General features: G+C 42.6%; 1 protein-coding gene across 1 annotated transcript in view; it reads right to left on the bottom strand.

The window, feature by feature from the left end:
* PCP4 (Purkinje cell protein 4) overlaps positions 1 to 25,317 on the bottom strand; it is a 68,491-nt gene that overhangs the window by 36,106 nt on the left and 7,068 nt on the right. The window lies entirely within an intron of this gene.

Genomic DNA, 25,317 nt, shown 5'->3' with positions numbered 1-25,317 from the left:
GATTTGTCCAAGTTCACAAAGCTAATTGGTGGTGCAGTCAAGGCTGGAGACTGGACTTCATGCCAAGGTTAGTACCTTGCAGAAATAGTCATCATTATGTAACTCTTTGATGGGATCCTGGAAAGAGAAGCAAGGCACTGACCAAGGAGAAAATTGATATAGGTGACTCCCATCGGGATCAGAATGAACTTAAAATTTATATTTGAGTCCAAGCCTTCAACCTAAAGCAATACTAAAAAAAATTATTAGTTCCTATTATTGTCCAATGTTGTCATGAGAAATTCCCAGGTCCTCGGCCAACCCTTGATTAATAGAAGCTGGATCATCTGGAAAAATCTTGCTTGCATGTTCTGATTAGTGTAAATAAATATGGCAAATGAATGATAGAGACTGATGTGAACAAATTTAATCATCCCTGTGTACACTTACTCCCTGGTGTAGATGATAACTCAAGAGAGAGGAAAAGTCAAGCCTTCCATTTATTACAAATCCCACCACACACATGCCACACACATGCCACACACACACACACACACACACACACACACACACACCCCATGTACACACAGACTCTGTCTCAGTCAATGAGAAGTGCAAATGCCCACCCAGGTCAGGAGAGTACTCTGCTTCATTCCAAGAAGAAAAACCACCTTTCTCTGGCACAAAGTGGAAGGAAAGCCTAGATAAATGTGGGTTCCTTCTTCTTATTTAATTTTAAACATTTTCTCAGAATCCAGACCTGCCCGTGTTCCCATGGAAGAAGGTTGCAGTACTGGCCAAACATCCATTGATCTTCAATACATTTCTTCCATTCATTCTCTGTATCATAGCATCTTTATCTAAAGCACTCAGCTTGTAACACATCGTCATCTTGATTTAAACCAAATTACACATTTCTTAAATACAGTAGATTTGTAAGTGAAAATGCCACTTTATTCTTGCCTGTGTTTACTCAGTTTCATTTTTTTAAAACAGAAAGCTGGTAAATTAGCTGCACAGGATGGAAATCTGATCACCGTTGTGAAGGATCAAAAGTGACACAGCAGCCAGTTAGGGGTTGAACCGCTCCAAGGTTTAAACTCTCCATCCTTCCCCACATAGTTCATAGAAGACTCAGAAGACTTGGCAAATTCCACAGAATAAAAGGACAGGGTTTTAGAGCTGAATAAAGCAAATTCAATGGCATACAAGTGCAAAATAGGTGCACATCCAGCTCCTTTATCTTTAAATGCCTTAAACACTGAGACCTTTCAAATGTCCTGAATACTTCATTGCATAAAAGATCACCTCTATGAAACCTGAAGAAAACCAAAATGAAACGTGCACTGGGGAAGAAAAGGGGTTCATTTTCTAAGAATTTATAAGATAGGAGTTTTGTGTCAGGTCTTATTCAATGGAGCCAAAATGAAGCTGATAGATGTCATAAGGATCTTGTGTCTCGCATCAGAAAATGATCCCTACAAAAAAGAACTAGTCATCCAGAACATCTTGTTTCAGAATTCTTTCAGACCTGGCACCATTTTTAAGGCAAGGCTGAGAACAGGGAGGGGAGCAGTCAAGAGGGCTCTTGTTCCTGTTCCAGGGATCTCCAGGGTCATCACTTGTGATTGTTTTATCCCTAGGGAAGAAGCTGAAACTCCCCTGAACCAAGCATCTGGAGGGGGCCTGAGTCAAGCTGGGGCTTAGGGTGCCGAGGCCAGACAAGCTCCAAGTGGTCCTGGGCATTATGGGCTCAGGGAATTACAACAGCATCCTTAACCAGGTAGATACCACCATGGTGCTCATCAGCATCATTCTGCACACTGTACCCCCAGGCACAGAGGAACTTGCTCAAGGTCACACAGCTGGGAAGTGGTGGAGCCTGAGCTCAAACCCAGAGGCTCTGGCTCCTTAGTTGACCTTTGAACCACTGAGCCTGCACATTCCCTAGTATCCTTCTGAGCCCACCCCACCTTCACCCAACACACCAGCAAGTGGGGAGATTGCTATATGGAGGGCAGACAGCAACACAGAGAAAAATAGCTTAAGAGAAAATGCATCACCATCCAACACCCTTCCATCACCAACAGGAAGTGTGGGCTTCCCTGATGGCTCTAGTGGTAAAGAATTCTCCTGCCAATGCGGGATACGCAAAAGACCCAGGTTCAATCCCTGGGTCGGGAGGATCGCCTGGAGGAGGGCATGGCAACACACTCCAGGATTCTCACCTGGAAAATTCCATTGACAGGGGAATTTTCTAGGGGGCTACATACAGTCCAGGGGTCGCAGAGAACAGACACCACTGAGCACACACAAACTGATGGTCTCTGCAGAATTTCTCATGAAGTGTAAGAGCCCTGTCTAAGGACGCAGCCCAAAATGTTGATATGACAGCATTGGAGCCTCCTTCTTCTGCAGCACAATCAGGAGGCTTGAGGATGCTGGGGGGGTCTGTGGAGCAGCCATGAGAGAAGGGGATGTGAGCCAACAAGGCAGAACCGTGGCCAGGAGAGGTTTTCTCTGGGTCCTCAGTCCTTAAATCCTCGCCCAGCAACTCCCACGGGCCTTGGGAGGGAGGTTTCCTTCCTCAGTGATGTTAACTAATACAAGGATAGCATTTCAGAGTTTGATAAATCCCAATCAAGTAGAGAACAGACTTGAAGACACAGTGGAGGAAGGAGAGGGTGGGACAAATTGACAGAGTAGCACTGAAACATATACATTGCCATGGCAAAACAGATAGCCAGTGGGAATTTGCTATATGACACAGGGAGCTCAACGCCGTGCTCTTTGACAACATCAAGGGGTGGGATGGGGTGCGAGGTGGGAGGTTCAAGAGGAGGGGACATATGTATGCCTCTGGCTGATTCATGTTGATGTATGGAAGAAGCCAACACAACATTATAGTGTAATTATCCTCCAATTAAAAATAAATGAATTTTTTAAAAGGAGCCTAAATGAAGAATAGGCGTATATAGCTTCTTCTTACAATCCAACACAATACTAAGTACTCATAAAAAGGCAGAACTGGTTTTCAAAAGTATGATTCTTAAAGTGATTTTCCCTGTCAGTCCCCTGACACCAAGGGCTACGGGGAAATGACAAGGAACATGTCTTAGCTTGGCTTCCCAGAAAGCACGGTGCAAGGCAAGAGCCGTTTGTGCTACAACTTAATTGGGGAGGGAGGTTCCAGGAATGAGTGGAGAGGATGGGCAGTGGGGCCCAGACAGCCATGCAAGGAAATAGCATCTGGTAGGCACTGCCAGGGGCACCCAGACCCCAAGACTCTGCCCTCCAGTGATGCTTGAACTCTGTTCGAGGACAGACTCCCAAGATCCATCAGCTCCCATATCACTGGCCCAAGACATGCACCATGGAGCTTAATTCCCAGTGCTTCTAGTCTGGGCCATGTCTCCAACATGGTGTCTGCCCAAGGACAAGGAGGACACCCCTGGGAAGGAGATGGAGACACCGGCATGGGCAGGAGGTGACATACTGTCACTTCAACCTGCCTGAAGCCTGCAGAGTCCACGCTGGCTGCCCACCCACAGGGCCCTTCCTGATGGGACCTGAAGTGACACAGGAGAGGTGTCTGACAGCACGTCAACTTGGCTGGTGGGTCTTTTCAACCAAGTTGCAAGCTCACGGACAGTCCTTTCATATTAGAAACTTCACTAGTGGAACAAGCCACTCCAACTTTCTGGTAAATAACCAGCTTTGGCGCCACTTCTTCCTGTATTTTGAGCTCAGAGTGTGTGCAGTCATTTTTTGCTACATCTAGGGGCCAGGGCTCATTGGAAAAGACTCTGATGCTGGGAAAGATTGAGGGCAGGAGGAAAAGGGGGTGACAAGGATGAGATGGTTAGAAAGCATCACCAATTCAATGGACATGAATCTGAGCAAGCTCCAGGAGATAGTGAAGGACAGGGAAGCCTGGTGTGCTGCAGTCCATGGGGCTGCAAAGAGTCAGACACGATTTAGTGACTTGAACAACAGGCGCCACACCCACATCAGTAAGACCCGTCTCAACAGTGTTGGTTGGAAGAGAAAGTGTGCTGTCATCCTACCCATCACCAACAGACTGAAGCCCAATCCTACTGCATGACCATCACAAGCCCCCACATCCCCTGTTCTTCCTTATGAGAACTATTGCAAAACCTTTGTGTTCTTGGAGTAATTATCAAGTCACTGGCTAAGGAGAGTGAAGTGTTCACCCGCCTTGGGCACAGAATTTAAGACGGCATCAAGAAACTCATTAATCAGAACAAATGCTGCCTGGGATCATGTTTGCATGGAATCTGAAGAAGAAAAAAAAATCAAGGTCATAGGAGCAGAGAGTGAAACGGTGGCTGCCAGGAGCTGGGGTTGGGGAAAGGGGAGAAGCTGGTAAAAGGGTGCAAACTTGGTTATGAGCAAGGTTAGAGAATCAAACGTGTTACATGGTGACTATGGTTAATAACACTCTGCTGTAAAATTGAAATTTGCTAAGAGAATGAAACTTAAGAGCTCTCACCAAAAAAAAAAAAAAAAAGAAAGGTAAAAGTTTTAGGTGATGGAGGTTGAAATTAAACCCATAATGGGACTCCTTTCACAGTGTACAGATATGTCAAAATTTCCAGTTGTACACTTTAATCATGTTACAATTTTATTTGCCAAGTAAACATTAAAAAAGGGCTTCCCAGGTATTCAGTGGTAATGAATCTGCCTGCCAGTGCAGGAGACATGGGTTTGATTGCTGGGTCTGGAAGATCACCTAAAGAAGGAAATGACAACTCACTCCAGTGTCCTTGCCTGGAGAATCCTGTGGACAGAGGAGCCTGGCAGGCTATAGCCCATGGGATCACAAAGGGTCGGACATGACTTAGCGACTAAACAACATACGTCAAGAAAACTGGAAAAAAGGCAAATATTAATGCAATATTTTAGAAAATTAAAAATACTGCAAAAAGTCATGATAAACAAAAGACCCACGTTTTGCATTACCCACGAGAAGAAACAGATGGGAACCACTGGCATTTCCTTTTGCCACACTCTTGTGTGGCTCTCCCAGGTACTGGCCATGTTTCCCTAAAGCAAATAAATGACTCAGGAAGTTGAGTAATTTCATGGATTTATACAATTATTCTAACAGTCTTTGAAACCTTTCTTCTGCAGCTCTCTCAAGGGCCAAGACTGTGGGTTATGATTCATGCTGTCATTTTTCAAGTTTTTATTGTACGGTTTCTAGAATACTGCAGAGGAGCATCTCGCCTTTCATATTTTGCTGTCGATACCCATAAAATCGGTCATGCCAATCATATATTGTATAGGACCCAGAATCGCTAAAACCTGCTTCCTCATTAAAGCAGACCCAGAGCCCTGGACAGATTATGTCCACTTGGAAAATCCATTCAGCCAGTACATATTGGTTTCATCCTTAGGATAAAACACAAGTTCCCATGAAGACATTTGCTTTTCATTTCAGAAGGTTGGAGAGAATGAAATGTGAAATGAATTCCAGAGCGACACAAATGACAGTTCAAGAATATTTTCTGAATCTGCACCCACTAAGTGGATAAACCTGTCTTCAAAAACTTGGCTTGTTCCTTAATTTGATGAGATACAGCTGCAATACTTTGGCCACCTGATGTGAAGAGCCAACTCATCAGAAAAGACCCTGATGATGGGAAAGATTGAAGGCAGAAGGAGAAGGGGATGACAGAGAATGAGATGGTTGGATGGCATTGCCCACTCAATAGACATGAGTTTGAGCAAACTCTGGGAGATGGTGAAGGACAGGGAAGCTTGGCGTGCTGTAGTCCATGGGGTCACAAAGAATCAGACACAACTGAGCAACTGAACAACAACAAAAGACTCAAATAGTGGGTGACTAATTTCAAAGGCCCTTTAGGGTTGGGGAACAAATTGCCTTCTGCAGCAGTAAGGGTCCCAGGGCATACCCAGGGTCCCCAGGGTTCCCAGAGTCCCCCAGCTCTCCATCCCTTCTTCTTTCATCTACCCAAGCAATGCACCCATTGTGCCACAAAATTCTGGAAAGAGCTCCATGCATGAATTTGCTTTGGCAACACTGGAGAAAAGACCACCCTCATGGCACCAGATCCATGGGGGGGAAAGACAGAAGAGCCCATAGAAGTCTTTGGCTCCCAGAGGCATTTCTTCTCATCCTCCTTATCAAGCCATCAGGGTAGGAGAGGATGTGAATGAGCTCCTCACAGCCCTGGGGTCAGCCTGTCAGTGCTGCTGGATTAGGAAAATTCCCATTAGAGGACTTTGGTCTTGCCCAAGTTAAGAAATAAAAGATTTTCATGCAGAAGGAAGATGGTACCACACAGAAACTCACATCCACAATAAGAAAACAAGAAACTCCAGGGAGGTTCCAAAGGAAGTTAAATTAATACTTCCTAATTGCTCTGAAAATCACTTTCTAAAGAAAGAGCCAGCTTAAATTTTGTTAAAGGGCTGGATAGTAAATATTTTAGGGTCATAGGCCAAGTGGTCTCTGTTGCAACTACTCAAGTCTGCAGTTGTAATGTCAAAGTAGCCATAGACAATATGCAAACACTAGCTGTGTTCCAATAAAACATTATTTATTAAAAAAAAAAAAAAGGTATATTCACCACTGTGCAAAACCATTAGCAGTGAAGTCATGGATTCAGTGTCAGACAGAGGCTGCGAGTAACCCAGGGGGTGACTGGCTCCTGGACTCACAATTTACTCCTCTTTCCTTAGGCCAGGCACAGGGCCAGGCCCTGAGGGTCCCCAGGAGAAGGGGGATATGCTCTGACTTTGGTTGGTCACAGCCTAGAGGGAGAGAGACTAAACTAATCAGCTCAGATGGTGGGTAACATAAGACCCAAGATGACCAAGTTCAGGGCCATAGGTTAGGGTCCCCCAGCTCACATTGGAGTGAGTAGGGGGTCAAGGACAGTTCCACATTTTGAGGGAAGGGAATGAGTCACAGCGACCCCACAAGCTGGGCAGAGCTGGGGAAACTCCTTACCAAGTTCCCTCCTGAGAAGGAAAGACGGTGACCTTTGGCTCCTGCTGTCACATGTAATGGAGAAGGCAATGGCACCCCACTCCAGTAATCTTGCCTGGAAAATCCCATGGGCGGAGGAGCCTGGTGGGCTGCAGTCCATGGGGTCGCTAAGAGTCGGACACGACTGAGCGACTTCACTCTCACTTTTCACTTTCATGCATTGGAGAAGGAAACAGCAACCCACTCCAGTGTTCTTGCCTGGAGAATCCCAGGGACAGGGGAGCCTGGTGGGCTGCCGTCTATGGGGTCACACAGAGTCGGACATGACTGAAGCGACTTAGCAGCAGCAGCAGTCACATGTAAGGACCTGCCATACAGCAAGTCCACTCTCCCATCCACCCATCTGTGGCAGCATTTTCCAAAAGAGACATTATTTGGCATTATCAAGTGGATGGCATCACTGTCTCAAGGGAAAGGAAAGTATGTGTTTCGAGGCATTTTTTAACATTTTCCTCTCTGTCCCCAATATCTGACCTCTGTTGGATTTTGTCTGAAGCTCCAGTATTTGACCATCTGATGAAAAGAGGCGACTCGTTGGATAAGACCCTGATGCTGGGGAAGATTGAGGGTAGGAGGAGAAGCGGGCAACAGATAATGAGATGGTTGGATGGCATCACCAACTCAATGGACATGAGCTTGAGCAAACTCTGGGAGATGGTGAAGGACAGGGAAGCCTGATGTGCTGCAGTCCATGGGGTCTCCAAGGGTCGGACACGACTGAGGGACTGAACAACCACCACCAAGAAGTTACAGAAATTTGGCAAAAGAATGAAAGAAACATCCACCCCACCCCCGGAGTTGCTTAGAAGCTCTTGTCAGCAAGTGCTCCTTCACACAGTCTATCCCCTGGTGATGACTTTGCTCTGAAGTTGTTTTTTCTTCATGACTCTGTCTTCCTTTTGTGAGGCTGCATCCTGATATTCAGATTGCTGATGGCTCAGGGATTCTGGTGCCCCTTAAAGGCTAGCATCGTGACAAGCAGATCCTCAAATGGGTCATAAATAAGGGGGAAAATGCCAATCTGTGTGTTTTGGGGCTAGAAGACTCTCAGGGAACATGAAGGCTCAGATAATTGCAATATTCTTTGCAGAATCAATATCCTGCACACAGCTGCTAAGTCGCTTCAGTCGTGTCCGACTCTGTGCGACCCCATAGACAGCAGCCCACCAGGCTCCCCTGTCCCTGGGATTCTCCAGGCAGAATACTGGAGTGGGTTGCCATTTCCTGCACACAGGAGAGAGGGCAAAATGGAGAAAGGGCCCCAGAGTTCTCAATCCATCCTTCGAAGCTGTCTTTTGAGGACCATGTTTACAAAGAATGAAACAGAGTGTTTCTATGGTATTATATTAAGGCGTTTTTCTATGGTATTATGTTTAATTTTTATTGATGAAAGATTGTGAGTCTTTTAGATGAAATACCAGATTTTAAATGGACAGTGCTGGGGAACCATGGTGATCACACAATGAAGTAAGATTAGCAGCTGGGTTGGCCAGCACAGGCAGCTGATGTGTGCTCCGTGCCACCGCCATCATGAAATCAGTGGTTTCTCAGCGACATGAAAGGCACACCATGAAAGGCCTCCTCTAAAGCAAAGGCCCCGAATTTGTCTGAAGAGCAGAAGAGACATTTCTGCCAACACTGTGTGATCAGAACAGAATTGATGTAACTTCTTAGCACTGATCATTTTAAAATCATCTATGATTCTCCTGGTAATACTCCAAACACTGAACATTTTTAAAATCCACCAATTTAATCCCCAAAGATCAGAAGAGGACTTCCACTGGAAGGATTTCAAAGAAAGTCAAAAAGTTGGTTAAAAAGAAAATGATGGGATCTTCATGACAAAGGCATTAACCTTTATAATTCTTCCTAATTCTTCCACCTTCTGACTACATTCAGCATGGAGCATTTTTATCCTGACCTTTATGTTAATAGAAGCAATTAGCATGGCTGTGGTGAGGCAGGCCATTTATCCCTCATTTTTAGGGATTGGTGGTTTGTCTTATTGAAATTTACTTTATACTTTATCCTATAGCTATATATTTTAAATGAGTATTTTTCTACCCTTAAAAACTTTCTCCATGCCCATTTTCTTTTTCAGTAATACTATTTTCTATTTATAAAAGTGAGTTAGGGCCATAATGAAAATCTTAGAAAATAAATACACGAGGAGGAAAGCAAAACACTTATAACCCAACTGTTAGGAGTTAATCTATGTTAACTATCCTGTCACCCGCGAAGAGTCGGACACGACTGAGCGACTTCACTTTCACTTTTCACTTTCATGCATTGGAGAAGGAAATGGCAACCCACTCCAGTGTTCTTGCCTGGAGAAACCCAGGGACAGGGAAGCCTGGTGGGCTGTCATCTATGGGGTCGCACAGAGTCGGACACGACTGAAGCGACTTAGCAGCAGCAGCAGCAGCAGCAAACCTCAATTATAAGATTATAAACATGTCAAAGCTCATCAACTATACAACTAAAAAGCATCATTTTTACTGTATATAAAATATACCTTAATAAAATTGATTTTTAAAAAAGAAAGAAAAGAGTGTCCTGATATCAGGCTGGCCAGGCTCTCCAGCCCTTTCACTTAGCAGCTGTGTGACCCTGTGCATGACACATGACATCTCTGAGCCTGTTTCTGCTTCTGTAAACCAAAGATAACAATACACCCACATCATCAAGTTGTGAGAATTCAATGAGATTAAAACATTCACACTGCCTGGAGGAGATCCCTGAAAAAGTCAGCCTGCAAAGTAATGCAAAAAAGGCTTGGAAAGACAACGGACTCTGTCCTCATTGTATTTTTCTTGCAGTACGTTAACAGTGGCCCAAGGAGCTCAGCAAAGCTTGAGGAAGGAGGAAGCCCAGCCCTCGTGTGCAGTCAGACAAACCCTGAAAAGGGGATTCCCTTGGCTTCTTCTGCACCTGCTCAGTTTCTTCTTCATGGAGAAGTCAAATAAATATGATTAAATTAAGCATGTACTTCACATGTCTATGTGAGAATCCAAAGACCAATCCATATTGGTATTTATGATCTTTTTTTTTTTCATAAAGCATGCAGCCTTCATCTGCTAGTTGTTAGGTTATGAATTTCTGTTGAATTTTCCTCTGCTTCTGCTGCGCGTGTGTTTGTGTGTTTGGTATAAATCACTGCTTTTATTTTTTTCTAGAAAGAGAAGATGCAAGAATTGAGTAGATATGATCAAAGACGGAAGGTGGACGGAAGCTGGAAGGACCTAGTGACCCCTTTATGTGTGTGCCTCTTACCTGATCAGCAGACTCTCCCTGAGCCTGAGGTTGAATAAAAGGACATGTAGGTTGACTCAACCTGCCTCAGCTGCCTTTGGAAACCCCACAGATGTGTAGGATGCTAGAACGGAGCTCCGGGACCCTTCAGACAGCTCTCTCTCCATAATTCACTCTGTCTGGGTGTCCTGACTTATTTTATGTGTTTAATTAACTTCACAGATTCTTGCCTGGACACTCAGTAAGAAAGGCAAAGCTTAGTCTCCATGCATTGACTTGTGAGGAAGCTGATGTTGACTCAGCCCTATCCGCTACTCTGCATGCCTCTCCAGGAGGGGCTGTTCCAGGCTTTAAGAGCTAGAGTCTTTCTTTTCTGGTAATAAAGAAGCAGCCAGGTTTTTTTTCTTTTTCTTCCCCAAATCGACTAAAACCTAAATAGCTTCAGAACATGGTACAAGTCTGAGGTTGTGTACTTTGGGAAGACAGGGCAAGGCTTTGTCCTAAATCAGCTGTCATGGCTGAAGAAGTGAACTGAATCCTAGCCCACTTCAGTGAGTTTGGATGAATATTTGCACACGTATAGTAAGGAAATCTGGGCCTTCTTAGGTGGTGCTTGTGGTAAAGAACCTGCCTGCCAACGCAGGAGACGTTAGAGACAAAGGTTTGATCCCTGGTTCAGGAAGATTCCCTGGAGGAGGGCATGGCAACCCACTCCAGTACTCTTGCCTGGAGAATCCCATGGACAGAGGAGCCTGGTGGGCTATAGTCCATAGGGTCTCAAACAGTCAGACATGACTGAAGAGACTTAGCACAGCACAGTAAGAAAATCTATGAATCAGGCAAAAATAGAGTATACAATATAATTACAAATAATACACCTTTTACATACGTGTGTGAGTATATATTGCTGGTGCTGTTTAGTAGCTTTAGTCATGTCTGACTCTTTGCGACCCTATGGACTATAACCCACCAGGCTCCTCTGTCTATGGGATTCTCTGGGCAAGAATACTGGAGTGGGTTCCCATTTCCTCCTCCAGGGGATCTTCCCGATCCCACTTCTCTTGCAATAGCAGGCAAATTCTTTACCACTGAGCCACCAGGGAAGTCTGTGAGTGTATACACATAGATATAAAATACAAATAGAGAATGAACCAAAAAAAGTGAATCGAGAGAGATCAGAAAATGGTAGAAAAGCTATACTATATATAAAATAGATAACCAGTAAGAACTGACTGTATAGTACAGCGAAATCTAGATTTTGTGATAACCTATAAGGGAAAACAATCTGAAAAAGACATATATAACTGAATCACTTTGTTGTATATCTGAAACTAATATAACATTGTAAATCAATTATGCTTCAATACAGAATGAATAGATAAAATGACTAAAAGAAAAAAAGCTATATAAACCATCGGATCAGTTGCCCTTTGGAAAGCTGAAAATTCTAGCTCACTCTCCACTTAAAACAAACCACCACCCCCACCATCCAGCAGCACCAACCAACTCAGTCTAACGCCTCCACTTCCTTCACATCTGATATTGCTGCAAATTTTATTTTCAAATCCCTCAAAAATCCAGAACAACTTAATTTGCTGGAAAACCAGCCCAGGTGTAACTGAGTTGAAGGTTGCCTTCCAGGGAGGGGGCTGTTACAAATGAAGGAGACTGATGCCGCCAAACTATTTCATGCCTGCACGACCAACCCTGGATCCTACTATGGGGAGAACTTTTACTTCCCAAGTGCAAACATCATCCTTTAATTGACCCTTGACACTTCTGCCCTCTATATCCCCTGACATCACACAGGCAATGAGAGAAGGGTGAGGACAGAGGGCTTTAGTGTAGGAAGAGTCTTTGGACAAAATGGGCAGCTCAGAGTATTGATCAGAGTCAACAACCACACTCAGTAAAGATATGTGGAATCGTAATTGGGGAATTTTCCATAGCTTAGCATTTATATGGTCTTTTAAAAATGTACGCTTTCCAAATATTTTGAACCAGCTTTATGACTCCATCCTCAGAACGGTCCTGTGGGGTCAGCCAGCATTATTGATTTCTTGTTCAAGCGTGTCCTTGAGTGGGCTTCTTCTGAGCTGGACTGAAAACTCCATCTGATTCCTGGCTAAGACCCTCAAGCCACCTGCTTCCATGGTCAGGCATGGGCCATTCCTAAAGCTCTGCTTGGATGGAGAGAAATTATATGTAAAAGGCTCCAGGCATGACAAAGGACCAGTGGAATTACGTTTCATCGCTCTGTCTCTCAGTTTGGTTTGGTGCTGGGGTCCAGCCCCGGCTGATCCAGGGTATTCGAAGGAGAGACGGCGTAGGCGACCTATTTATTTAAATATTTATCAAAGATATAAAGAGTAATAGAATGAGGATAGCTCAGTGAGGAAATTCAGTAGAGAAAAGAGGCTGAGTAGCTTGGTTTACGCGGGAGACCCATAAAACTTCAAGACAAGAAGTTTGTGCCACTTACGTAGGCCGCAGGCATCCTTCCGTTCTCCCGAAGGAGAGGAGACACTGAGGCCTCCCCAGTCGGATCTTAGAAGCCCAGGCATAATTAGTAAGCATGGTGGGTTCTGCGCTCCAGATGGAGACTCAGCCAGAGTGAGAGAGAGCGTGACATGGGGAGACCAAGTTTCGGTGAACAAGGCCCGCACTTTATTTTCCAAAGTAGTTTTTATACCTTAAGTTATGCATAGAGGATAATGGGGGAAGGGGTGGAGTTATGCAAGGACAGCAGTTCCTGGTCCTAATCGAAGCCAGGCTTTCAAACTTATCATATGCAAAAGTTCAGGTGAATTACATCATCTTCTGGCCAGGAGACCTGTTAACATTTTAAGAAACTTATTTTTCTCTAAAGGTGATTATTCCAAAGTCAGGCACCAGCCTCCAAAAAAAGCATTGGACAAAGCTGCATTCCTATAGGGCAAAGGTGAGGTGGGCTCAATCAAGAAAAGAATTAACTCAAGGGTCCAAGGTTACAAACATTTAAACTACTACTTACACCAATCATATTAATCAATACACTGCCAGGGACACAGCAGGTAAGGGATATGGAAACTTAGCAGCAAACATTGGCCCAACAAGTGAAAAACCCTTCACCAATACAATTTCTAATCAATCTTTTAACTACTCAAAGGAATCTGTGTTTAGACAGTTTAGAACATCTCCTGCCTCTCATAGTTGGGAGGCTCTGAACAATCACATGTGGCTGGAAAAACCTATTCAGGCAGGCTAAAGGATTTCCAAAGGAGTTTGTAGGTTAAACACTGTCACACCCAGGAATTATTAACTGGAGCTGTAAGCTAACTCTTTTTTCAGAGAGAGGTAGTGGGGGACAGCCCCCGGTAAAGTCAGAGGTGTAGGTGAAAGCACAAAGCAGAAAGTAGGCAGACTCTGGTTTTGGGGGTAGATGCTCGAGAATTTCCAGGGGGCCTCCTGAGGCTCGATCCCGCCTTTGCGTATGCCGAGCCTCCTTCCTCGTGACCTTTGCCATGCATGGGCAGAGTTCCTCACACTGGCTCCTGGCAGTGATAGAATTCTAGTTGAGCTATTCCAGATCCTGAAAGATGATGCTGTAGAAAGTGCTGCACTCAATATGCAATATGCACTCAATATGCAATATGCCGGCTCCCGGCAGTTTGGTTTGATTGTTTTTGCTAAAAAGCAATCAGGCAGCCCCCATGTCCACACCTTCCTGCCCCCACATTACAGGGCTAGACTTGTGGCCCAACAACCCACCCAGGGTCCCTCCCTTAGCAGGGCCCACACTTGGTGTCATGCTCTCAAAACTCTTCACCACGTTCAACATGGAACACCACATTTCTGCTTTTTCACTCTCCCCCAAATTATGTCAATGGCCCTGTCCCCACCGCCCCATTTCAGGCTCACCTGGACCTCCCAACTCTGAGCTTTGGTCACCTTGAAAGAGGTTCATGGCAGAGGTGGGTGGGAGCAAATGATGACAGGGCTGTGGCTTGTTTTTAAAAGTGAAAGTGTTAGTCACTCAGTCATGTCCCGCTCTTTGTGACCCCATGGACTGTAGCTGGCCAAGCTCTTCTGTCCATGGAATTCTCCAGGCAAGAATACCGGAGTGCTGCTGCTGCTGCTAAGTCGCTTCAGTCATGTCCAACTCTGCGCCCCATAGACGGCAGCCCATCAGGCTCCCCCATCCCTGGGATTCCCCAGGCAAGAACACTGGAGTGGGTTGCCATTTCATGCATTCTCCAATGCATGAAAGTAAAAAGTGAAGTCGCTCAGTCGTGTCCGACTCTTAGCAACCCCATGGACTGCGGCTGATCAGGCTCCTCCGTCCATGGGGTTTTCCAGGCAAGAGTACTGGAGTGGGGTTAAATACTTTCATTTCTGATGGGGATCTGCTCCACCCCTCTGCTCTAGTCTTGTCTGCTTGTCATAACACTGAAGGGACACAGGAGCAGAGTGGGGTCCCCTTGGGGGGCTGCTCATAATCTTACAGGTACTTTACACTGCATTAATTTTTTTTTTTCAAGTGAGAATCCCAAATCTTCAGCCAAAATTCAACTGTGAGGGAGCTCTGAAATGTAGATCAGCCAAATCTGGTTCTCAGCAAGAATGCAGCAGAAAAAGGATGACATGGAAATTCACAAAATAGTGCCCCCAAAATGAACCAAATCTGCTTTGAAGCTGGGAAAGATTAAATCTAGATGGAAAAAATAACAGTGAACTTACAGGAAGGATTTGGTGGAAATACAAATTGACAAATTGCCCTATCTATTTTAAGAGTATATCTCAAAGAAGAAGTAAAATAGCTTTCTGAAGTATAGAACATTGCCAGAAATAATATTTGTGATGTGCCACCATATTATCTTGATATTTTGACAAGATTTGTGCATATGTGAGAACTGAGCTATAAATACAGGCATGAGCCATGCCCTGAACAAACTCCAAAGACTAGAAAATAATAATGGTTAAAGTTACTAGGTGGGACTTCCCTGGTGGTCCAGTGGTTAAAACTCCATGCTTCCTCCACAGAAAGCACATGTTCTATCTCTGGTCAGGGAACTAAGACCCCACAAGCCACATCACATGGCCAAAAAAAAAAAAAGTCACCAGGAGCTCAGATACAAAGTGCGTAATGATATTCTGCCATGCAGAATACCCTCACGGAAGGTAGATTACAGGAATATCTAAATTTACGTGGGCATTTCTAACAATTAGAACACAGAACTTAAAAAAAAAAAAACAATAGGCACAATTGCAAAAATCTTATCGACTGTTCTCATGTAATCTGCTTCTAAATTACTGAACAGATGTATTTTCACTTCACACTTTTAAAAGGAAGATACGATAAGTCAATAGAACCTAACTCGTTATTGATAAGGATGGGGAAAATTCCAACATGTTTAAAGCAATTTATATCACTAAGCAGGAGTTAGAAATCAACTACTATCAGCCCTCCATATCCAACAGTTCCAAATCTGGGATTCATCCAACCACAGGTTTTAAATATTTTTTAAAAATTCCAGAAAGTTCCCAAAAGCAAAACTTGAATTTGCTATATGCCAGCAACTATTTACTTAGCATTTATATTGTATTTATAACTATTGACATGGCATTTACATTGTATTAGGTGTCATAAGTAATCTAGAGATGATTTAAAGTACATGGGAAGACATGGGTAGCTTATATACAAATATTATGCCATTTTATATAAGGAACTTTATATAAGGAGCATCTTTGGATTGGTAACCATCCGTGGACAGGGTGGTCCTGGAAATAATCCTCCTTGGATACCTAGGGATAACTGAACAATATCCTAATAGATGTGTATCTATTCACTGGACTTCATGACTGCTAAACATGTGGTTCTAACATATATGACTTTTAAGTTGAACCATTAGTTAGGTATTGTTTTTAGTTAGGTATAGTTATTCAACCAACATGTTTTGAGCCCTGCTTTTGCCAGCACTGACCCTTCGGGGAAGTTTTCCTGATCACGCCCTTTTTCCCTTTCCCAGGCCAGCACAATGACCTAACCAATGCTTCCCTGACACTTGGTTTATACAGTGAGTAGACCTCTACTCTGTATGGCCCCTCTCATTCAGTTAACTTTATGTGATCCTATCTCCCCCTCTAGCCTATAAACTCTTTGAGGGGTGGGGTCTGTTCACCCAGCATAATGTCCAGCGTATAAAGGATTCTTCATCAATGTGGTTGAAGGTATGTGCTGGAGAGAAGAAAGAGTGTAGAAGACACAATATCTGTATTTTAAAGGTTTATAATCTAGAAGGCAGACAGAAATTTGACAAGATAAGTGATTACTGATTACAGTCATACCTCGTTTTATTATACTTTGCTAATATCGTACTTTTTACAAGTGGAATGTTGGTGGCAATCTTGCATAAAGCAAGTCTATTGGCATCATTTTTTCCAACAGTATTTGCTCACTTTGTGTCTCTGTGTCACATTTTGGTAATCCTCACAATGTTTAAACTTTTTTATTATTGTTATTATATTGTCATGGTAATCTGTGATCAATCATCTTTGATGTGAGTATGGCAAAATGATTACAACTCTCAGAAGGCTCAGGTGATGGCTACCATCTTTTTACCAATACTTTTAAATTAAGGTATGCAATTTTTCCTAGTCATAATGCTATTGCACGCTTAATAGACCACAGTATAGTGTAAACATCACTTCTATATGCACTGGGAAACAAAAATGTTTCTGTGAGTTGCTTTATTGAGATTTTTGCTTCATCATGATGGTCTGGAACTGAACCCGAAATACCTCCAAGGATTGCCTGTATGTGCAGTAGTTTTGACCATAGAAAGGGACTCTGTTCCCTGAGCAAACATTTTCTAAGAGTTTTTATTGAGAGTTCAGAATGGTCTTACACATTCAAACAGAGCCAGGGAGGTAAGGCAAGGAATGAAGGCCACTGGTATAAACTCTAAGTCAGGGAAACCGCCAGGTGACGCAGAAGAAAACTTTGTGGGTAGAGACCTCCATGATATTGCACAAGAGTAGCAATACTGACATTTACCAACTTCATGTGAGACTCGGGTGGGAGGATTGAGGGGGTTGGAGTGGAAAGTTAAATCTCTACAAGCAAAGTAGAAGCCCTAGTGAAGGAAAGAATGACTTTGTCAAGATTTCTGTGGTTGTTCTTTTTTAATTCAAGACTGGAAAAGAAAAAAAGGACAGTATTATTTTTAATGTATTTCATGCCCAAGTCCTAAATGGAACTGGGACAGGTATAAAAGAAATTGGGCTATATCTAGGATATGTCAGAAAATGAGCAATTTAATAGGATAGGAAAGGTGTAAGTGAAACCTAGCCTGACTTTTCCTTAAGAAGCTCTGTGATTTTGAATAAAATCAGCCTAGGGGTACTCAGTTCCCTATTTTAAACGACTGTTTGGAATGAAATGAATATAGGGCCTCCTTTAATTCTCTGAATTCTAAGCAAGGCCATAGAAATGATCATCTTCTCTTTAACAAGTGGTGCTGGGAAATCTGGTCAACCACTTGTAAAAGAATGAAACTAGACCACTTTCTAACACCATACACAAAAATAAACTCAAAATGGATTAAAGTTCTAAACGTAAGACCAGAAACTATAAAACTCCTAGAGGAGAACATAGGCAAAACACTCTCTGACATACATCACAGCAGGATCCTCTATGACCCACCTCCCAGAATATTGGAAATAAAAGCAAAAATAAACAAATGGGACCTAAGTAACCTTAAAAGCTTCTGCACATCAAAGGAAACTATTAGCAAGGTGAAAAGACAGCCTTCAGAATGGGAGAAAATAATAGCAAATGAAGCAACTGACAAACAACTAATCTCAAAAATATACAAGCAACTCCTACAGCTCAACTCCAGAAAAATAAACGACCCAATCAAAAAATGGGCCAAAGAACTAAATAGACATTTCTCCAAAGAAGACATACAGATGGCTGACAAACACATGAAAAGATGCTCAACATCACTCATTATCAGAGAAATACAAATCAAAACCACTATGAGGTACCATTTCACACCAGTCAGAATGGCTGCGATCCAAAAGTCTACAAATAATAAATGCTGGAGAGGGTGTGGAGAGAAGGGAACCCTCTTACACTGTTGTTGGGAATGCAAACTAGTACAGCCACTATGAACAGTGTGGAGATTCCTTCAAAAACTGGAAATAGAACTGCCTTATGATCCAGCAATCCCACTGCTGGGCATACACACTGAGGAAACCAGAAGGGAAAGACACACATGTATCCCAATGTTCATCACAGCACTGTTTATAATAGCCAGGACATGGAAGCAACCTAGATGCCCATCAGCAGATGAATGGATAAGAAAGCTGTGGTACATATACACAATGGAGTATTACTCAGCCATTAAAAAGAATACATTTGAATCAGTTCTAATGAGGTGGATGAAACTGGAGCCTATTATACAGAGTGAAGTAAGCCAGAAGGAAAAACATAAATACAGTATACTAACGCATATATATGGAATTTAGAAAGATGGTAACAATAACCCGGTTTACGAGACAGCAAAAGAGACACTGATGTATAGAACAGTCTTATGGACTCTGTGGGAGAGGGAGAGGGTGGGAAGATTTGGGAGAATGACATTGAAACATGTAAAATATCATGTAAGAAACGAGTTGCCAGTCCAGGTTCAATGCACAATACTGGATGCTTGGGGCTAGTGCACTGGGACGACCCAGAGGGATGGTATGGGGAGGGAGGAGGGAGGAGGGTTCAGGATGGGGAACACATGTATACCTGTGGCAGATTCATTTTGATATTTGGCAAAACTAATACAATTATGTAAAGTTTAAAAATAAAATAAAATTAAAAAAAAAAAGAAATGATCATCTTTCTCTAGGTCAAGAGTCTTTAAGCAAGCTGGTCACACCCCTGGAAAGGCAGAACCACCATGTTCAGCCACACAGGCTGTGCACTGTGCAGATTCAGGGAATGCCATTGACACTAACTGTGGTGTGGATGGCCCCTCTGGGGTTGTAAGGTGCTCAACACTTACAACCATGTATGGTGAAGAGAATTCCAGAATGTCTAGTTATATCACTTTACAATCTAAGATTAATAAGAAGGAAATCAGATATTATCAATAACTAATATCTGGATTGATACCGACATCATCATTTGTGTGTGGGAAAGAGTGAGAATCCCACAACTGAGGATTGTTCAGAACTACCTCACTCTACCCCATCCTATTTTTTTAATTGAAGTATAGTTTTTTTACATTTTAGTTGGAGGATAATTGCTTTGTAATGTTGCATTGGTTTCACCCATTCATCCATCTCGCTTCAACTGACTCAAATTTGTTCCTTTTATTGGCTGAGTAATATTTCATTATATATACACACACACACACACACACACACCACATCTTCTTTATCCATTCATCTGTCAGTGGACATCTAGGTTGTTTCTATATCCTGGCTATTGTAAATTGTGTTGCAATGAACATTGGAGTACATAAATTGAAGTGTGAAAGTGAAAGTTGCTCAGTTGTGTCTGACTCTCTGCGACTCCATGGACTATACAGTCCATGGAATTCTCCAGGCCAGAATACTGAAGTGGGTAGCCTTTCCCTTCTCCAGGGGATCTTCCCAACCCAGGGATCGAACTCAGGTCTCCCTCATTGCAGGGATATTCTTTACCAGCTGAGCCACAAGGGAAGCCCAAACTGAAGCATAGTTGATTTACAATATTATGTTAGTTTCATGTGTACAGCAAAGTGATTCAGACATAAGTTGCTTCAGTCATGTTTGACTCTTTGCAACCCTGTGGACAGTAGCCTGCCAGCCTCCTCTGTTCATGAGATCCTCTGAGCAAGAGTTCTGGAGTGGCAACAGTACTGAAGTGGGGCAGGTTCTTTACCACTATTATATATATTATATGTGTGTGTGTGCGTGTGTGTGGGTGGGTGGGTGTGTGTGTGTGGGGGTGTGATATATTGTTTCAGAATCTTTCCATTATTATGAGATATTGAATGTAGTTCCCTGTGCTACACAATAGGACCTTGTTGTTTATCTCTTTTATATATAGTAGTGTGTGTCTGTTGAGCCTAAGCTCCTAATTTATCACTCTCACCCCACTTTCCCCTTTGGTAAGCATGAGTTTGCTTTCTACGACATCCTTACTCTTGAATTGCTCTCCGAATAGCACTATGTGCTTCACTGCAGTTCCTGGTGCTCTGGTAAGAGGATTTATATTTATACAGTTTACCCTTAACCAACCTAATTTCCCCATAGTGGGTAAGTGTCTTTAAAAATTCCTGCATAGTCACAATACAACATAGAGGAACTTGAGGACATGATGATAGGTGAAACAAGCCTGTCACAAAAAGACAAACATTGTATAATTACACTTCTACGTGGTGCTTAGTCAAATTCATTGAGACAGAAAGCAGAAAGCTGGTTAACAGGGGAGAGAGGGAGGCGAAGGGGGAGATGTTTAAAGGGTAGAATTTCAATTTTACAAGATAAGAAAGTAGGAGATCTGCTTCAATAATGTAAATAGACAACACTGCAGAATTATACACTTGAAAATGAGTAAGATGGTAAATTTTATGGTATGTATTCTCTACAGGAATAAAAAAATTCCTACATAAAATCTTCACAGATTGAAGATAATATTACTGCCAGCAAAAGGAAACAGTGAAATTGCTACCTAACCATTCTCCTATCAGAATGGCTTCACAAGCACCAACATGAGCTTAAAAACACAATCAACAAATTCAGCTCAAAAGAAGTACAGTTAACAACACTATTTGAGTTAAAGATTTTTATACCTTCCACCAGCAATTACCTCTCACAAGTATATATGGTGCTTGGAAATCTTGATCAGGGTTAATAAAGCCATCATCACAATTAACAAAATATCTAGTTTATCTCATCATATTCTTGTCCATTTTAAGGTTTATTTTTGTATATTTTATGGCTGCACTTACTATATGAGCACATAAGCCTGCACTAAGTGAAGTGAAAGTCACTCAGTCATGTCTGACTCTCGTGACCCCAAGGACTGTAGCCCACCAGGCTCCTCTGTCCATGGAATTTCTCAGGCAAGAATACTGGGTAAATTATTATAAAGTAAGTAAATAAAAAATTATTGCGAATGCATGCTCCAACTTTTTTCCTGAGAGGATACACTGTCAAAATCTTTGAAGACTACTCTCCTTGAGGATGGATATCCATGGTCACCATGGACACCATTCCATTGGTCTGTCATGAATCCACAGGAGGACTGCAGAGACGGTTTCCTGGAAGCTGATAAGCTTTGAATGTTACTTTAAACACTTGTGGATGGTTATTATTAGAATACCAACAGCTAGTGGAAAAGTCAAAGAAAAGAAAGGGCAGGATAGCAATAGTTTCACTAGGAAGAGAACAGAATCATTTCAAAACCACCTTGAATTGTTTCAGGAAGGGGTTTCTATAGCATAATGGTTTGAAGTTTTGCTTGCGGCATTTCCATCTGCAGCTCTTTGAGACATATGAAATAAGAGGATTCTCAAACAGGGCTCAACATGCTCCTCCATCTCGGATGTAGGCAGGTTTGTGTCAACACCTGTCTACTTGATGTCTCACCTCTCCCAAAAGAGGAGACCACCATTTTGAATGTTCTCAGGCTCACAACTGGACCAATTTATGGCCTCACAGATTTTTTTGCTCTTCAGATATGTGTGGGGAAATGTGAAAAAGAAAAGCCTATGTACAATTAGCCATCTTGCCATGCTCAAGAAAATAAAGTGATAATTTCCTAACAATTCATAATTAAACAATGCATGCTAAGTCTCTTCAGTCATATCCAACTCTTTGCAATCCTATAGACTGTAGCCCACCAGGCTCCTCTGTCCATGGGATTCTCCAGGCAAGAATACTGGAGTGGGTTGCCCACTTCCTTCTCCAGATCTTCCCAACCCAGGGACTGAACCTATGTCTCTTATGTCTCCTGCACTAGCAGTGGGTTCTTTACCACTAGTGCCACCTGGGAAGCCTAGGAAGAAAGTTTTTCTTGACCAGGAATCAAACCCTGGCCACGGCAGTGGGAGAGCTGAATCCGAACCACTAGACCATGAGGGAGTGTCAAGGAAACAGTGAATACTACTTAATAAGGAAATGATAGGTCAGGAAGCAACAGTTAGAACTGGTCATGGAACAACAGACTGGTTCCAAATAGGAAAAGGAGTACGTCAAGGCTGTATATTGTCACCCTGCTTATTTAACTTATATGCAGAGTACGTCATGAGAAACACTGGGCTGGAAGAAGCACAGGCTGGAATCAAGATTGCCAGGAGAAATATCAATAACCTCAGATATGCAGATGACACCACCCTTCTGGCAGAAAGTGAAGAAGAACTGAAGAGCCTCTTGATAAAAGTGAAAGAGGAGAGTGAAAAACTTGGCTTAAAGCTCAACATTCAGAAAACTAAGATCATGGCATCCAGTCCTATCACTTCATGGCAAATAGATGGATAAACAGTGGAAACAGTGAGATATTTTAATTTTGGGGGCTCCCAAATCACTGCAGATGGTGACTGCAGCCATGAAATTAAAAGACACCTGCTCCTTGGAAGAAAAGCTATGACTAACCTGGACAGCATATTAAAAAGCAGAGACATTACTTTGCCAACAAAGGTCTGTCTAGTTAAAGCTATGGTTTTTCCAGTAGTCATGTATGGATGTGAGAGTTGGACTATAAAGAAAGCTGAGCACAGAAGAATTGATACTTTTGAACTGTGGTGTTGGAAAAGACTCTTGAGAAACCCTTGTACTACAAGGAGATACAACCAGTCCATCCTAAAGGAGATCAGTCCTGGGTGTTGATTGGAGAGACTGATGCTGAAGATGAAACTCCAATACTTTGGCCACCTGAAGCGAAGAGCTGACTCATTTGAAAAGACCCTGATGCTGGGAAAGATTGAAAGCAGGAGGAGAAGGGGAAGACAGAGGATGAGATGGTTGGATGGCATCACTGACTCAATGGATATGAGTTTGAGTAAACTCTGGGAGTTGGTGATGGACAGGGAGGCCTGGTATGCTGCAGCCCATAGGGTCACAGAGTCGGACATGACTGAACGACTGAACTGAACTGATACCTAAGAATCTTAAATTAAGTGTTATTTATAAATTAGTTTTTAAACATTGGAACTTAGCCACATGGTATACAGAAAAGTGATTGGCTAAAAAATTTTCAAAAAAGATCTTGAGAGTAAGAAAGAGCTTATTTCTTTATCTTTACTTCCTGTTTGGTTAAGATCAATGTTAATGCATGGTCTATTGTCAATCTCTGGTGTCCTTTTCTCAGTCATTGCATAAAATTAAAATATAATATGACCTTATGGTTACTGAGAAGACTCTCGAGAGTCTCTTGGACTGCAAGGAGATCAAAACAGTCAATCCTAAAGTAAATCAGTCCTGAATATTCATTGGAAGGACTGATGTTGAAGCTGAAGCTCCAATAGTTTGGCCACCTGATGCAAAGAACTGACTCATTGGAAAAGACTCTGATGCTAAGAAAGATTGAAGGCAGGAGAAGGGGATGACAGAAGATGAGATGCTTGGATGGCATCACTGCCTTGATGGACATGAATTTGAGCAAGCTCCAGGAGTTGCAAAGAGTCGGACACGACTGAGCAACTGAACTGAACTGAATGGTTACCAAGAGGATGGGGTTGGAGGAAGAATAAATTGGGAGTTTGTGATTGACATGTACACACTTCTATATTTAAAATAGGTAACCAAAAACAACAACAAAGTAACTAGTCACTTCATTAGAACTTTGGCCATGGCACAGGTGTAGCATTATGGAAGCAGATGACCATTTCTTTTGCTGAGTCATTCCACAGCAGCTTTGGACTGTAATAGCTGGAAAAGCATAATCTCTGGTCAACCCAGATACAAACTTACCTGTCAAATCATCATAAACAAGTATTTTAAAAACTAACATGCAGAAGACATTCCAGGCCATTGGGTGAAAGATTGCTCTATGGATGACTTGACATATTTCAGTCTTGGAAAACCCACCATTGTCCTCAAACTGGAAAGGGAAAACCACTCAGAACAAAGGACCCCCTGTTCTCCATTATAGCTCCATTATGGTATGAAAATGGCCCCATTCGAAAGTTCCATCATTTCATACTTCTTGGCTTAGATGTCCTACAAGGCCATTTTCAATCTGTGGATGATTACCTTCCTGTTTTATGATTCTAATTTGTCTTCCTTTTATTTATAAACTGGCAGCTTGAGAGCAAAATATAAAATAATGGCATTTAGTGGGTGATTGATTTTTCCACGGACAATGTTATAAATATGGCCATGAGTTTCCCTTTCAGAAATGAATGAGAAGTATTTCAGTGAGATTCTGAAGCATAAATTTAGGGCTATTTGCAAGGCACAAATGACGTTCAAGCAGATTGATGCCTGTAATGGGTAACTCATTGTTCACGTAAAAGAGCCCTGAAAGAGATGCTGGTTTATAGGCCTGGACCTTTGATGGGTGTGGCAAGCTTGTTTGGCTTATGTCACAGAACCATGAGCCACACAACATTCTCGTGTGCGTGCTCATTCGTGTCCAACTCCTTGTGACCCCATGGACTGCAGCCCACAAGTCTCTTCTGTCCATGGAATTTTCCAGACTAGAATACTGGAGTGGAGGGATCTTCCCAACCCAGGATTGAACCCATGTCTTTTGTGTCTCCTGCACTGGAAGGTGGATTCTTTACCACAGCGCCACCTGATACAGTCATGTATCCGTATCCAAAAGGCACCTATATTAAATCAAATGAACAGCATTTTGCCATTGATTATTTATACCTCACTTCATTCCGAAGACTGGAAGACTGGTAAGTAGCTTATGAGTAGGGAATATAGGAAAATGGACACAAACTCCACGGACTGCACAGTATCCCGGATTCATAATTCAACATTCAGCTTCCAGGAGAACAAATATGAGTTGATGTCTTTTGCATATGAATTGTCCTATATTCCTATTTCAAATATAAAGTAACCTGAAAATTTAA

Source organism: Bos indicus x Bos taurus, chromosome 1 (genome assembly GCF_003369695.1).
Source record: "Bos indicus x Bos taurus breed Angus x Brahman F1 hybrid chromosome 1, Bos_hybrid_MaternalHap_v2.0, whole genome shotgun sequence".
NCBI lineage: Eukaryota > Metazoa > Chordata > Mammalia > Artiodactyla > Bovidae > Bos > Bos indicus x Bos taurus.
This window is presented reverse-complemented; position numbering and strand designations above follow the sequence as displayed.